Genomic DNA, 16,049 nt, shown 5'->3' on the forward strand with positions numbered 1-16,049 from the left:
GATTCTTCTACAATCCACTCACCAGGATACTTTTTACCAATACTTAAAAAAAATTTGAGGTATAATTTGCATACAAAGAAGCACATATTTTAAGTATACAATTTGATAAATTTTAATAACTATATTGCATCCATGTAACCACCACTGCAGTGAAGATTTAGAATATTTCCATCATCCCTTAATGTTCCTCATGATCCTTTTTAGTCAATCCCCATTCCCATGGGCAATTACTGCTCTGGCATCTTCATCATAGATTAGTTTTGCCTATTCTGTAGAACTCCACATAAATGAAATCATATAGTTTGTACTCTTTTGCTTGGCAAAGTGTTTTTGAGATTCCTTCATGTTGTCATGTTATAATCATTTAAAAGTGAATATTTATTTAAGCCAATCTCCTGCTTAAAACTTTTCAATAGCTCCTCATTATCCAATTCCTGGCCCCTGCATGGCCTCATCTAACTTCAGCCTTTCAGAATACTGAACCATTTGTTCACCTGCACAAACATAGCTTTTCATGGGTGAGTCTGCTCATCTCCCAAACAGTTTGCCTAGTGAACTCCTACTCATCTGGCAGCACTCTGTTCAGACATAGATTCTGTGAGTTTCTCTGACCTGTTCCCACCCTCAGGACAAAGAGTCTGTCAGCTCCACTATAATGGACTATGTCCACTATTCTGAACCTCCACCCTTCATGGATTGAATGGATTTCTTTCTTAGTCTGACTCCTGTGTCTTATACATTATTTATTGTTGTTCCCACTACACTGTATGGGTTTATGTACTTGTGCAACCCCTTAGCTATGCTCAGAGGATGGAAAAATTCATCCTGTTTTCAGAAATTCTTCCTGTGGAAGATGCTCTTGTTGCCTTCTCAAGAAACATTCCTGCAGTCTTCTTTGCTAACAGACCTTGATCTTGCTCAAGCAGCCATGTGCCTAGCAATAAATTTGCCAGTGGTTGGTTGAGGAGTGGTCTGGTTCTGGTCAATGAGACAAAGGGGACAAGTCTTCAGGGGGCCTCTGGGAAAGGTTTTTCTCCCTGAAAAGGAAAAATGAGAGGTACATACCCCCTTTTATACCTTTCTCTTTCCTCTAGTTTGGGATTCTATTGTATGAGGGTGTGATGTTTGGAGCTATGGCATCCATCTTGTGATCATGAGGCAAAGGCCAAGAGACATATGGAGACATGGATCCAGCAACCAGGTGTTATTGAGAAACTAAACTGACCCCAGATTCCACCTACCTTCAAGCTTCTTATTATATGAGGTAATTAAGTGATTTTACGGCTTAAGTCACAATTAGTTGAGATTTCTTCTTCTTTGTTTCTTTAATTTTTTTTGGTGGGGGGAAGTAATTAGGTTTGTTTATTTGTTTGCTTGTTTGTTTATAATGGAGGTGCTGGGGATTGAATGTAGGACCTCGTGTGTGCTAGGCACATGCCTTACCACAGACCTATACTCTCCCCCACACCATTAGTTAAGTTTTCTGATATTTGAAGCTGAAGACATTCTTAACTGATAAATTTTGTGAATAAATTTTTATTCACAACATTTTTTGAGATAATTGTAGGACCTATACATTTTTATGAGATTAGGAAGCACTTAAATCCAGGTGGTGCAAAACAATCTGTACTTTTCCTTTCAAGTAACCATACCACATCTACGTCTACCTTGAGTAGGCCTCAGGGCGCTTTCTTTTTATCCATGTTTCTCAGTCTTCTAATCTCTCGACTTTCCCCTTGGAAAAAGGAAAGAGCTTCCTCCTTTGGGCCTTTGACCCAAGCTCTCAACCAATCAGCTCCATCTAGTTTTTACCCATTGGAGGTGGAGGAGGGGTTTTCATGTGCTAAATTATCTTCTTAGCAACCCATGGAAAGGTTCTGTTACCCCATTTTGTATGAAAATTGAAAGTCATGTTAGTGAAAATCCTAACTGAGATCACACAGGTAGTAAGCAGAGGTGCCTCACAGTAAGGTCTGCCCAAACTTGTCTTTACCTTAATATCTAGCCTTTCTTGGGCTATCAAATAGGTGCCTTGGGTGGCAGCCATGAAAATGCACTGCTCAGATCTCCTACTGCAGGGAGTGTAATTGGCCAAGGGTTGTCACTGCTGTTGTGCACTGGTCTGGGACCACACTTCTTGTGGGCTGCTCCTTCTGCAGAATAGTGAGCAGGGCAGAGGTCCTAAGACAAGCCAATTCCTGAGAGATGCTGGCCTCCTCTGAGAATGACTTTAGCTCACAAATTTCCTGAAACCTCCTTAGAACTACACTGAGACTCTACCCATCCTACCCACCTTCCCTCCATCTCCCCTTCACAGGGGTCAGACCCACATTACAGACTGATGGTTCTGTGCTCCTCTGGATCACTTCCCTTTTTCTTTCACAGATGTTTCAGCAAATAAATCTCTTGCATGTCTAATCCCTTCTTGGGGTCTGGCTTCTCAGAGGACCTGAACTAATGTGCTTTGGTTTTTTAAAGCCCCAAAGTCAACCTGGCATCCTGTCAACAGAGAACCTGGCACATACTGGGTTGTTCCTCTTCTCTTTTCCTTTTGGAGTGCATGAAGGGGTTAACAGTGGCCACACCATGAGGCTGTTTCTGTCTCCAGTGGGAGCAAGACGGACCACCCCGTAACCAGAAGAGTATGTGCATACCTGGAAACTTTTTTTTAAATTGAAGTATAGTCAGTTATAATGTGTCAATTTCTGGTGTACATCATAATGTCCCAGTCATATATATATATATATATATATATATATATATATATATATATATATATATATGTATTTGTTTTAATATTCTTTTTCATTAAAGGTTATCACAAGATATTGAATATAGTTCCCTGTGCTATACAGAAAAAAATTGTTTTTATTTATTTTTTTACATAGTGGTTAACATTTACAAATCTCAAACACCCAAATTTATCCCTTCCCATCCCCTTTCCCCTGGTAACCATAAGACTGTTCACTACGTCTGCAAGTCTGTTTCTGTTTTGTGGATGAGTTCTTTACTGTCCTCTTTTTTCTTTTCTTTTTTTTTTTAGATTACACATATGAGTGATATCATATGGCATTTTTCCTTCTCTTTCTGACTTGCTTCACATAAAATGATGATCTCAAGGTCCATCCATGTTGCTGCAAATGGCATTATTTTATTCTTTTTTATGGCTGAGTAGTATTCCAGTGTATAAATATACCAGAGCTTCTTTGTCCAGTCATCTGTTGATGGACATTTAGGTTGCTTCCATGTCTTGGCTATTATATATAGTGCTGCTATGAACATTGGGGTGCATGTATCTTTTCAATTTAGAGTTCCCTCCAGATATATGCCCACATACCTGGAAACTTATCTCCTGAGTTCAGAGAGGCTGAGGCACTCATCTAAGGGCCAACACATATGCGCTCACATATAGAGCATCACAACATAGATGCTCACACATATGCGCACTGATGCATGCAGTGGGGAGACAAAGTCAGAGTGAAGAGACACGGTCAGGCTGCAGTGTGGGGCGGGCAAAGAGCATGAGGAAAGCAGCCCCTTCCTGCCCCTCCCAGCCAACTTCCCACAGCTGGTCTGTGTGTTTTGGTGCCATGGCAACTGGCTGTGAGAGCTGCTCATGGAAAGTGAAGCTTAACCTTAGGACACTGTGGGAAGCTAAGCTAGATGGGCCTAGAAGACACCAGGTCCATGACCTTCTGGCCTTCCAGCCTTGCTGCAGCCTGGAGACTCCGCGCCCAGCCAAGCCTTCAGTCATCAAGAAATGCCTTTCTCTGTTCACACTCACTGCCTGTCCAGCCAGCTGGCTCACCTGTTTGGCCATACTAACTCAGATTCTAGAATGCTCTGTCTCTTATGTTTGTCTGAATCCTCTCCATCTTTCAGGGCCAAGTTCCCATCTCACGGCCACCTGGAAGCTTTCTTTGATTTCCCTAGTCCACTGGGCCCTTTTCTTCCTCTGAGCTTGTCTAGCAATTACTGTACTATCTGTAGCATTCACCTTATGGCATTTGGCCTTGGTCCTGATCTAATTCAACAAGCTCCTGATATGCGCAAGACCCTGTGCTAAGTGCCGAATGCTCATGTGATATCTTGGGGCTAATCTGCCCTAGGTTCATTAGACTTAAGACAGGAGAGCAGCAGACCATCTAGAAGCTCCAGCTTTATAAGCAGGAGAGGCCTCCACTGGCTTCCCAACTAGGCCTGACAGAGGGCATAGGCTGTCGTTTATTAGAGCCTTGCATCCGAGTGCAGACATGTCACAGTCTCATTTTTCTCAGCTGTAAAAAGGGGATGATAGGACTACCTCGCAGGCTTGTTTTGAGGACAAATGAGGTAACATGTGTAAAGTACTTCACACAGTGATGGGCCCATTCCCACCCTTCACCCTCTGAATCTGCCTGAATGAAAGCAGTGCGTGCTTCCCTTTCCCTGGGGCTGTTCAGACAGCTGACTGTCCTGATTGTGGGGTTACATGAGGCAGAGGCCTGCCCTCTGGGAGCTCGGCATCTGGTGCTTTCACACACTTGCTCTGGTTTAACCCTCCGTCAGTCAGGGAAAGGATGTGCTATTCCTACATCAGAGATAACGAAGGAGCCAGGGCTCAGAGAGGCTGAGCCCCACCCTAGATCCCAGAGCTAGTAAGGGGTAGAGTTGGCTTCAGAGTCAGGCCTGAGACAGAAGAGAAGCCCTAAGTAAACACAGAGCCCTTGGGTGAGAACACTTGATGCTGTTGAAGATATGGCTTCTGCCTGCAGAATTCTATAAATTCAACATAATGCCAATCAGAATTGCAACAGGGTGTGTGTATGCGGGTGTGAAATTTAACAAGCCCATTCTAAAACTAACCTGGAATAATAACTGTGTTGGGACAGCCAAGAAATGTTTGAAGAAGTACAAAGAAGGGGAACTTGCCCTATCAGATTATAAAACACCACCATGCTATACTAATTAAGATGGTGGTGTGCTGGCACAGAACAAGACGAGTGGATCAAGGTCACAGGACAGGAGTTTTAAAAGGGTTCTTGTATAAAGAGGACTTCTGTATACGACAAAGTAGCATTTAGAAGCAGTACAGGAAGGATGAACTCTTGAAAAACTTGTGTAGAGACAACTGGCTATCCTTGTGAAAAAACACGAAGTTGATTCCTGCTTCATGCCATCCGCTAAATACATTCCAGATGGATTAGAGAGCCAAGTGTAAAAAAACAAAGCTATGAAACTATTAAAAGAAAATATAAGAGAATTTGTTTATAACTTGGGGGTAGGAAAGGCTTTCTTTAGCAAGACATAAAACACAGAAACCATAAAGGAAAAGATTACTAATGTTGATTCCATCCAAATCCAAAACTGCGGTATGACAAAAGAAACCATAAATATTGTTAAAAGACAAGTAACAGACAGGAAGAAGGTATCAGCAACATGTGCAAACGAACAGGATTAATATTCAGGATATATAATGATTTCCTACAAATAGTAAGTGAAAGATAAACCACTTGAAAGAAAGACCAAGTGATAGTTCAGAACAGACAGTTCACCTCTGAGGAGCCGCAGATGGCCGGTAACAATGACAACAACTCAGCCTCAGTAGTCATCAAGGAAATGCAAGTCATACAACACTGAGCTAACATTTTTCACCCACCAGATCTGTAAAATTTTAAAGATTCATAATAGCTACTGTTCGCAGGAATTCAAGGGCAACAAACCCCTCTTCACTGCTGGTAAGAATGGAATTTGTCACAGTGTTTGTAGAAGGATCTGGCAGTGCCTGTGGAAATTTGGATGGCCAGGGACTCTCCATCACAGCAAGTCCATATCTCTGCCCGGAGAAATGCTCCACGTGCATAAAGAGGCCCGGCCATGGCGCCAGGGTGGCAGGGCCAGAAACGTGAACAATCAGGAACAACCCAAATGCTCATTAATAGAGAAAGGGCTAAATACATTTCTGAATATCCACATTAGTCATGGTTTTCTGAAGTCCAGACAAATGCGGTAGCCCTCTGCATCCTGAAGTGAGAAGGTCTCGTTACCAGAGAGAAGCAAGACACGGGACAATCTGGCTTTACATATGTAAATACGGATGCTCACTTTGAAACCATGTGCATGAGGAAGAACTTTCTCGAAGGGTATTTAGCAAACTGGCAATCCCTGGGGAGGGGGACTGTGTAGGAGCCAAGGTGTACTTTATCTAAACTATAGGGGTTTTTTTTTTTACAGTGAGTATGTATGCATGTATTACTTATATAATAACAATAATACATTTAAAATAACTAGAAAGTCCAGCTTTTACTAAGTGTCCAACAGTTTATGCCCCTAGTTTCCAAGCCCTGCATCTGCTGGTGCCCTGGACCTGTTGCTTAGATCCCATCACTGGGTCCTGACTGCACACATCCCTCACCCTTCACCGTCTCCACTGCAATGGGCTCCTTTTCTGGGTTCTTGACCTGTGACCCCTGGCCTATCATGGATCAGGAACAAAGGGGAATTGCTCATGGCCCTAGCCCCAGAACAGCACATGGTCCAGTAAAATAAGAATGAACTTCAGAAAAAATATGGTTGGAAAAACCAAAAAAGGCTTCCTAGAGGAGGTGGCATTTGAGTTGAGGCTTGAAAGATGGATCATTTTTATCCTAACCTCCTTCCCCCCAAATTATGTTAAAAAGTATATAATGCCATTGCAAAAATTTGGATAGTAAAGAGGAAAACAATCACCCCCACAATTCCATCACCCTAAGCCAATACTTTTGTGAATTCCCTTCCAGTCTCTGTCCATAAGGCAGACATACATTTATTTATTTATTTGTTTGTTTGTTTATTTATTTATTTTTAGATTCCACATATGAGCGATCTCATATGGTATTTTTCTTTCTCTTTCTGGTTTACTTCACTTAGAATGACATTCTCCAGGAACATCCTTCTTGCATTATGTTGTCGGTTTTTAATGGCTGAATAGTATTCCATTGTATAAATATACCATGTCTTCTTTATTCACAGACATATATTTAAATATGCTAAGTTGTGTTCCACCAAAATTCATATGTTGAAGCCCTAACTTAATGTGATTGATAGTATTTGGGGATGGGGGCCTTTGGAAGAGAATTAGATTTAGATGAGGTCATGAAGTTAGGGCACTCATGGTGGGATCAGTGCCCTTATAAGAAGAGACACCAGAACTCTGTGTCCACACACCTAGGGAAGACCAGATGAGAACACAGAGAGGAGTCAGTGGTCTGCAACCCACAGAGAGGGCCCTTACAAGGCATGGACCCTGCTGGCACTTTCATCTTGGACTTCTAGTCTCCAGAACTGTAAGAAATAAATTTCAGTTGTTTAAGCCACCCCATCTATGGTATTTTGTTACAGCAGCCCAACCTGACCAAGACAGCTATGTAATCTAAATAATGCATGGTGATATGTTTTGTTTTTTGATGTAACATTATATCACAGCCTTTTTTTTTTACATTACTAAGCAAAATTTATAATGATCACTTTTAATGTCTATGCAATATGCTATTCAGTGAGTGTACTATGACTTAATTACCCATTTCCCTATTGTTGGATTTTTAGGTTGTTTCTCATTTCTAAAGCTGTAATGAACATCTTTGAGCATGTAGGGGCTTTTTTCCCCTTTGGGGTTATTTCCTTGGAACAAATACATTCTCAGAAGTGGAACTACTGGGTCAAAATTTATGAACGCTTTTATGGCCCTTGAAACATGTTGCCAAATTGCTTCTAAAAGTATAGTTCCAGAATACACTGAAGGCTTTGTTATACAAATATGAGAGGTATAGGAATGGGATGGGGGTCCCAATAACAGGAATCAGCATGTGTAAAGGTGCATTGACCAGGACAGACTTCTGTGATTTATCCCTTGAAAGCCACAACATGGCCACGACCTAGAATTCTATGGCAGATTACACAGTTACAGATTTACGTAGTAGATAAACTTAGTTAGCTGTACAATCTCGAACTAGTTATTTAAAATGTTTGCCCCTTGGTGTCCTAATCGATAAAATGTAGATAATAAAGCTTTCTGAAAGGGTTGTGGAAAGGATTAACTTTTTAAAAAATACTAGCATGGTGTCTACCATATAGTAGAAACTCAGTGTCCTAAGGTTGAGTCTAGTTTGGATTTTCCTTTGGTGTGAATAGCTGTACTTGCTGCCTGACAGGATAGCGAATGACCATCTAAAACTAATTGAGAGGCATGACACATAGAAACAATTGTAGCAACAGACAGACAGTATTTATTGAGCACCTTCTGTGAACTATATATGTTAAACACCTTATAGTTTTTGAAAAGAAAAAAAGAATTCTATAGCAGATTCTGTGTTGGCAAACTCAGTAGCCATTCTCTGTCTCCTTCTCTCTTATTACTCTCTCACCATAGACAGTAAAAGCCCAATAATCTGCGTCCCGGCTTCTTTTGCAGCTAAAAGTGGCCACATGACTCCATTCTGTCAAAAAAGATATGAGGATGCTCTGGGAAGAATTCCTTCCTTCTTGTTTTTCGTTTCTTGTGTTTTTTGGGGGGTTGGGTGGGTAATCAGGTTTATTTACTTATTTATAATAGAGGTGCTGGGGATTGAACCCAGGACCTCATGCATGCTAATAAGCACACACTCTACCACTGAGCTATACCCGCACCCTTGAATTCCTTCTGTCTTTCCTCTCTCTTGAGTGTTCCCTTTCATTCACATTTTCAACCTGTTTATTCAGTCTTTCGACTGGGAATTGAAGGTCTTTGATTTCCTGATTAAAGGGGAAAATGTCATCAGCACCATGTCTCCTTCCTTCTTTGTGCTTTGAATGCAGATGTAATGCCTGGAGCCGCAGCAGCCACATTAAAATCATAAGGTTGGACAAGCATGAGGACAAAAAGCCAGCATAGTGAGGGTGGCAGAAAGGCAGGACAGAAAGAAACTGGATCCTTGAGAGAACCATTTGAGCAGCTAAATCAACATCACCAACCCCCCACCTCTAACTTCTTGTCTTAGGGGGAGAAGCAAACCCTTATTTGATTAAACCATTGTTAGTCAAAATTTTTGTTATTTGCAATGCTTCCTAATAGGTACAGGACTCTACCATCTTGCCTTGTCTCCCCTCAGACAGCACCCAGGATTCAGATTCTAGTTCTGTTATGCCAGAGTTTGATCCTATCTCTTGGAACTGGTGACTTGAATCTCTGCAGCTGGGAACATTTATTGCCTGCTCGCCCACAGTCTGGTATCCCGTTCCTGGCTCTGGGTGCTCCTACCAGGCCTGGAGGTCTGCGGCCAGCTCCTGCAGTTTCCGAACCCTGTCTGTTTTCTCAGGAGCAGCCAGGACCTTGGGTTTAGGGTGTGCTCATCACTGACTCCCTTTGAGGTCTCAAGAGGACCCTAAGTCAAAAGTATTGGCTTTGTTTCTGGACCTTTCCCTTACTAGTCATATGGTCTTGGTCAAGTCACTGAATCTCTGAGCCACAATCTCCTCATTGGTAAAATAGGGACGGGGGTGGGTTTGCTGGCAAGATTTAGAACTGCAAATCGGGTAACATAGTAGGTACCCAAGCAATGTCTTCCTTTGAAGACAACTGTGGCTCAGAGAGGTGCAGCAAGGACCCCCACATTATCACGTCGCAGAACTGGGGATAGACTGGGCACAAGCCTCCATTGGGTTGCATCCCAGTGGGCATGTGGCCTCCCCTGGAGACCTGGGGCCTAGAGTGTTGCACACTCCTCCCAAGTCACTCAGAATGGAAACTACAGCTGAGGGTTGGCCCTGGGCAGCAGCATGGCGTGTGCCCAGCCTGGGGTTACCACATTCCGCAGCAGGCCCCCGAGGGAGGGGAGCAGCCTCTGCGGGGGCTACCGAGACCTTGGCAGCTGCCAAGGTCCCCAGGGCTGGGCAGAGCCAGAGCTCCCCTGCCTCCCTCCAAGCGGCCAGGGTCAGGCTGGCATGCTCACCTCCTTTGCACAAAGTCTGCAAAATTGGCCTCAGGTCTCCTCTGCACATTCCCAGCTGGCAACTTGTGGGCCAGATTCCCCAGGCCAAAATTAGGACATGGGCTGGCTCAAAGGATTCTTTCCATGGCTGAATGTATTTATTTGAAAGTTCTTATTGAGGAATAGAAATGAACTTCACCAGAGGTTTAATGACGCACTTTAATTGGAAGGCACACAGATATGTGCAAACAGGGCTGTCTTGGGCGCACTAACGATGTCGGGGGAAGTTCCCTTCTCCACAGCTGAGGCAGTGACGTCTAGGGCCCAAGGACAGAAGTGGAGAGATGCAAGGGGTAGCCGTGGGCAGGAATGACTTGCTTTGAACAAATCTCCCAAACTAGCAACTTTTCAAAAAATTTTAAAGGGAATAAAGAGGCATGATGATGAGTGAAACTGGAATGAAAAGATGTAAATGGATGCAGGGTGAGCAAATCCAGGGATCACAGTGAGCAAGTGATCAGAGGGTTGTCATTGTCATTTTACTTACCGACTGCCCCCTCCACGGCTCCCCCACCACACACACACAAACTACTTGCTAGCCAAGTAGGTCCTGTACCCACCCCCACCTGGAGTTACCCAGGCCAGACTGGCCTCTGCACCTGGGGGAGACCAGTCTCCCACCCTCTATAGACAGAGTTTCCTTCAAAGTGGCCTACAGCCTAGGGGAGGGAGAGAGAGAGGGGAAGAGAGGGAGGGGTGTGAGGCCCAGGATGAGGGCTGTTCTCACTGGAGCACAGCAAAGTTATCCTGATGGAGTTTCCACCATTGCAGAATAAGGTTGGAATCCCCTGTAAGGCTGCTCATCATCACACCTGCCTTGGGGGACAACCCCAGTCTTATCCCCCTACCCCAGTCTCCTCTGAGCACCAGCCTCTCTGAGACAATCACGTGCTTGGATGGGAGAGACCTGCATTCTTGTTCTGACCATGCCCTGATATCCAGGGGGAGGAGCCCATCAAGGGATAGCTTGTCACCTGAGGCCAGAGGAAGACAGGGGGCCCTGGCTGCAAATCCTTGTTCTGCATCTTGTTCTCCATCTGTAATCTGGACCTAATGACCCCTATCTTATAGGCCTAATCAAATATGCAGAGTGCCTATTTCATTGTCTGGCACATAGTAGGCCATTGATAAATAGTGACTATTAAATATTCTAAAACCCATTAAGACACAGGAAAGTATAAGGGATACCAACGTTAATAATAATTATAGTAATTATCCCATTCTCCTCGTCCCCCCAGGCACAAGGAAGCAAGGAGAGTGGTTCTTCCAGCCCTGCTGCCCGACTTCTCATGGGGCCACTTGATTGCTCTTGGGGAGATGGGTTCTGGCTAATTTGTGGTGACTTTCCTCTTCCATGAGGCTCTTCAGGCCCAGGGATCTGGAATTACCTGTTCTTAGTTGGATAGGGTCACTCCCACCCGCTCCATAAGAGTCAAGGCCAAGACCAGGGGTATTCTCTGCAGCAGCCACCCTCTTGCCACTCTTTATGGGGGCCCCAGGAAGGTCCCTCTGCAGTTCTTTCCATGCCCCTGGCTCCCACAACCCTTGGGCATAACCCCTCCTCATCCCTCCTCTGCCTGTTCAGCCAGCCCGCTGGTGTTGGCACTGCAGTCAGTGACCACAGGGGAGATGCAGAGAAATGCAGAGAAACACCCTGCCTCCTGCTCCTTGTCTGCCTGTCTCCACATGTGTCGGGTTGGGCCGCCCAGACCCCTACTCTGTAGATGTCCTCAGTCTGGCCTAGCCTCGCAGCTGGATCCCCCTCTCCTCCCCCCACCTCCTCCAGCCTGTTGAGGTGGGTGGTGAGGGGGAGATCTGAATTTCTCCCGCTTCTAATCAGCACAGCTGGGAGAACCAGCAGGCAAGGGCAGGAGGAGGTGAAAGGCCACGGGCCTAATCCACAAGCCACCCAGTCACCAGAACCCAGCCTCCCTCCTAACAAGCCATGCAGCAAACAAATTATCTTTGTTGTTCCTGGGAAATCTGCAAGTACTTACCCGTGTAATTAGCATCTGCGCCTCGTGCCGGCAGTTCAGGTGAACAGGCCACGGCTACCCGGTGCCAGGCTGCCTGTAATCAAAACCAAAGCACCCGTCAGGGTGCTCTCGGATAAAGACGATGTCAAACTCAATCGGGGCCTCACCTGGGATGGTGACCTCAGGAGCTGACGCGTTGGGGCCTTGCTAGCTCTGCAAGAAGGATGGGAGGCCAGCAATGCACAGACTTTTTCACAAACTTCCCTGGCACTTAGAAGCCTGTCAGACAGAGGACCTGGGCCCGGGAATCAGCTTCTCAGATGTCTGATACACACTAAAGTTTGGATATTCTTCAAGATCCCCTTGGTTGGTGGAGTGGTAATAGCGATAAGTTTTGTTTACTGAATGCGTACTAGGTCCTGGGCCTTTATATATGAATTCATGATTTCACTTAGTTTCTCCTAAGTGCAAGAGATGCATGAGTACACTCCATTTATTGAGAGAGTAACTAACTTGCCCAGAGTCACACAGGGACTAGGCTCGGCATCAGACTGAGGTGTGCCTGTCCCTAAGACCTGCTCTTTAAAAAAAATTTTTTTAATTGAAGTATAGTCAGTTTCTAAAGTGTCAATTTCTGGTGTACAGCATAATGTTTCAGTCATACATGTACATATATATATTTGTTTTCATAATCTTTTTCATTATAGGTTAATACAAGATATCAAATATAATTTTAATTTTTTAAAAATTGAAGTCTAGCCAGTTTACGTTGTTGTGTTAATTTCTGGTGTGTCCAGGCCCTGCTCTGGGCCCCTCCCCAGAGTTATTTCCCACTTGAAGCTACTTGTTCCATGCAACGTGGAGGTTAAGTGGAATCTGTGACATTGCATATGGAATGACAGCTCCTTCTGCCAGAGGGGACAGCGAGGGTACAACACGGGAAGCCTCGAGGTGTCTTGTTCCTGCCTGATGGAGGCTGTTCTCAGCTTCCTGCTCAAAGCAGGGAATAACATACAGTTCCCTTTATCCCACTGGGGCAGAAGGTGGCACCCCTCTGTGGAGCAGGAAGGACAGGCCAGAACGGGCAAACATTTGGCTCTGGGAACAAGATGCAGAGCAGAGGATCAGCAGGGCACCCACAGAGGGAGGTCCTCCCTGGAGACAGCAGGCCTGGCATTTTCAGAGAGAATGGCCCACGAAGCAGCTCTCCTTAACAACACCAACAGAAGTTGCACTTAAATGAACCCTGAGTGTGTGTAGCCTTGGAGACTGAGGGTCAAGGCAAGCTCTGGAGCAGCCGGTGTGGAACTGGAGGGAGGGCGACATGGAGCTGGGAGTGAGAAACAGCAGGGTTTGGATGGACAGTGAACGGGGATGTTGATTCTAGCCCGGATAGCACAGAGCCTGGGTTTTCATCAGTTCCTCAGTGAAGAGGAAATTGGAAATTAATATCAAAATCCCACTGAGTAGCGTCCATAGTTTCCATATGTAATCACGCTTGGCTTAGCTAGGTAGTAAAATGTTTATGATTTTCTTTCCAAGGTTGAGTTTAGTCATTCTCAACGAACCATTTAGTTGGCTTCATAAAGTCCTGATTTAAAGAACCCCTCTAGGTGATGTGGATGGATGGATACCTGTGCGAGGTGGACCCTCCCAGCTGTTGAAGTCAGGGCCTGGGGCCCAGATGGCGCAAGTCCGGGAAAGAAGCCGTCCTCCCAGACAGCTGCCTTGACGGGGCCAGGGTGCCACATGCCATACGGAGCGCCAGCTTGAGCAAGAAGGCACCGTAAGTCTGTTCTGAGCACCTCCCATGGCATCTGTGATTTACATACAGAAATTCAAATTGTGTGTCCCCTCCCCCAACACGTGCTTTCAGTAAACTGAGGCATTGCGACCCTGCCAGCTGACGACTGGGCTGGAGGTGGGTGGGTACGTTCGCTGTGGTCAGGCAGACACTGATGCCAGTTCTTTCTGCTCCCTCTAGGAAGGCGTGCTCCCTGCCCCAAGCTTTGGTTCACTCTTCATGGAAATTTGGAGACAGATTTAAGACTGACATGCACGATTCCCTCAACATCTGCTGGGGGCTGGAGGCAGCAAGGGCAGCAGGGCAGGCTGAGGGCCTGAGTGTCCATCATCTGTCTACACACACACCACACACAGACTCACACACAGGCAAACACATTCATACACACGGACACACACATCCATGTGCCCACACGTGAACCCTCCCACAGACACACATTCATTCACGGACTCAGACAGACCACACATACACCCTGAAGTAGATTCATACACACCTTCACACAGAGACACATTTTCTAGCACACACCCTTATACACAGACACATGGTCACACAGTCACTAACACATCTAAGACACACCCTTACGTGCAACACACAGCCTCCACACCCTCACACGCACCGTGTGCCCATATGTTCCCTCCTCAGTTGCCCCTCTGACAGGAGAAGGCCTCATGGCCCCAGGCAGAGCGAGGCCTCCTGCCAGGCCCTCCCCTGCAGCCCCCACCTTGGCCACTCACGAAAGCTCTGGTGATGACCGCGCACTCAGACCCAGCCTACCCCTGCCTGTCTGGGCCTCTCTCACACATCTGCAGCCTCGCTCACAACAGTAAGCCTCCTACAGCCTCTCTCTCTCATACACACACACACACACACTCACTCAAGCACACAGAGCATGCGCTGTGTCTCCAAAGCTCTCGTCTCCCTCCCTCGCTGTCTCACTGTCACACAGGGCTGCTCTCTCTCCAGCCTCTACCAGTCACATCCACGCCATTTGCCTGTCAGCCTCCCCCCTACCCCCACCCTGCCTTGGGTCTTTGTCTCACACACAAATACACATGGCTCCATGCAGACACCCTGTATCTGTCTGTCTCCCGCACACACGGAACAACTTGAGCGATGGCAAGTGGGAGAGGGTGTCAGGCCTGATGGAAGCTGTTATTCTTAGCCCTGTCACTGGACGCTTCCACCCCGTCTCCAACTCCGTCCTTGCCCTCCCCATCACCCTCCCCACGAGACAGAGCCAAACCTGAGGCAGGGCTAATCCCCCATCTGTGGAGAGGGAGGGGAGGCAGTAGGGGGTTGCAGCCCAGCACTGAAAAGGAGCAGAAAATGGGATTTATTTTTGCTGCCCCCCCCACCACCAACTCTGCCTCCAGCTGCTCAGAGAGCAGTTGTGTGGGGGACCTGATGGAAGCGAGGGAATTTGCATTTGAAAATACTTGTTGGTTGGCCTGAAACATTTGGCGCCATTGCTGATCCAGTTGTGTGTGTGTGTGTGTGTGTGTGTAGGGTGCTGGCACGTCATGGGGTGTGGATGAGAAGACATCAAGGAAGCAGAACTCAGGAGAGGGTACCAGGCAGTGTCTTTCCTAGGCCATTTCTTATCCCTTTCTTGCTTCGGGCTGGAACCAGCCATAAAGAGATTAGACCCAGCTCAGCTGCTCAGCCCCAGGGACTGCCACCCCCCCAGACCTCTGTTTGCCACCGGGCCCTCCCTAGGCCTCCACACCTGCCCCAAGTTGGAGGGGAGGGAGTCCTACCCCCAGGAAGTCCCACAGACACCTCAAACGCCAAGTGCTTGGTCTTTTCCTCTAAAAGTCTCCTGTTCCCTTGTGTTCCCTAAGTTGGAAACCTCAGACATTGCACCTCTTCCCTTTTTTTGGTTGGGCTTCGAACCTGCCATCATGGATTGTGCCTCCCCACCCCAACCACCCCGGTCAGTCCTGGCCACCAGTCCTTCACTCTTGCCAGGACCAGTGCAGTAGCTCTTAGCTGGTCCCCTCACCTTCAGTCTCCCCTCCTGCCAGTCCATCCTGCAAACAGCTGCCAGTGATTTATTAAAAAGTAAAATCAATAAACCCCAATGATGCCACGCTCCTGCTCAGAGCCCTTCCCTGGCTGCCAGCGGATAGACGTGAGAGCCCTGAGGGGGTGCACAGGCTTCTCGCCCTGTCCCTGTCCCACGTACTTGCTCCGCACCACATGAAGCCAGTGCCTCCCCAGCACGGCAGGTCTTTCTGTGCCTTCTGCCTTGGAACATGCTGGTTCCTGAGTCTGCAGAGTCTTTCC

The 16,049-nt window shown here is 46.4% G+C and overlaps 1 long non-coding RNA gene across 4 annotated transcripts in view; it reads left to right on the plus strand.

Moving 5' to 3' along the window:
• The window catches only part of LOC116282414 (uncharacterized), a 61,536-nt gene that overhangs the window by 18,895 nt on the left and 26,592 nt on the right, over positions 1-16,049 (plus strand). Inside the window, exons 1-3 of one of the 4 annotated variants that reach the window (XR_012073742.1) lie at positions 1,103-1,264; positions 13,573-13,745; positions 13,944-15,486. This is a non-coding gene — a long non-coding RNA (uncharacterized lncRNA). Of the gene's footprint in view, positions 1-1,102; positions 1,265-13,561; positions 13,746-13,943; positions 15,487-16,049 lie in introns of those variants that run through there. The other 3 variants (XR_012073722.1, XR_004191914.2, XR_012073734.1) reach the window with 3 other exon arrangements.

Source organism: Vicugna pacos, chromosome 1 (assembly GCF_048564905.1).
Source record: "Vicugna pacos chromosome 1, VicPac4, whole genome shotgun sequence".
NCBI classification, from domain to species: domain Eukaryota; kingdom Metazoa; phylum Chordata; class Mammalia; order Artiodactyla; family Camelidae; genus Vicugna; species Vicugna pacos.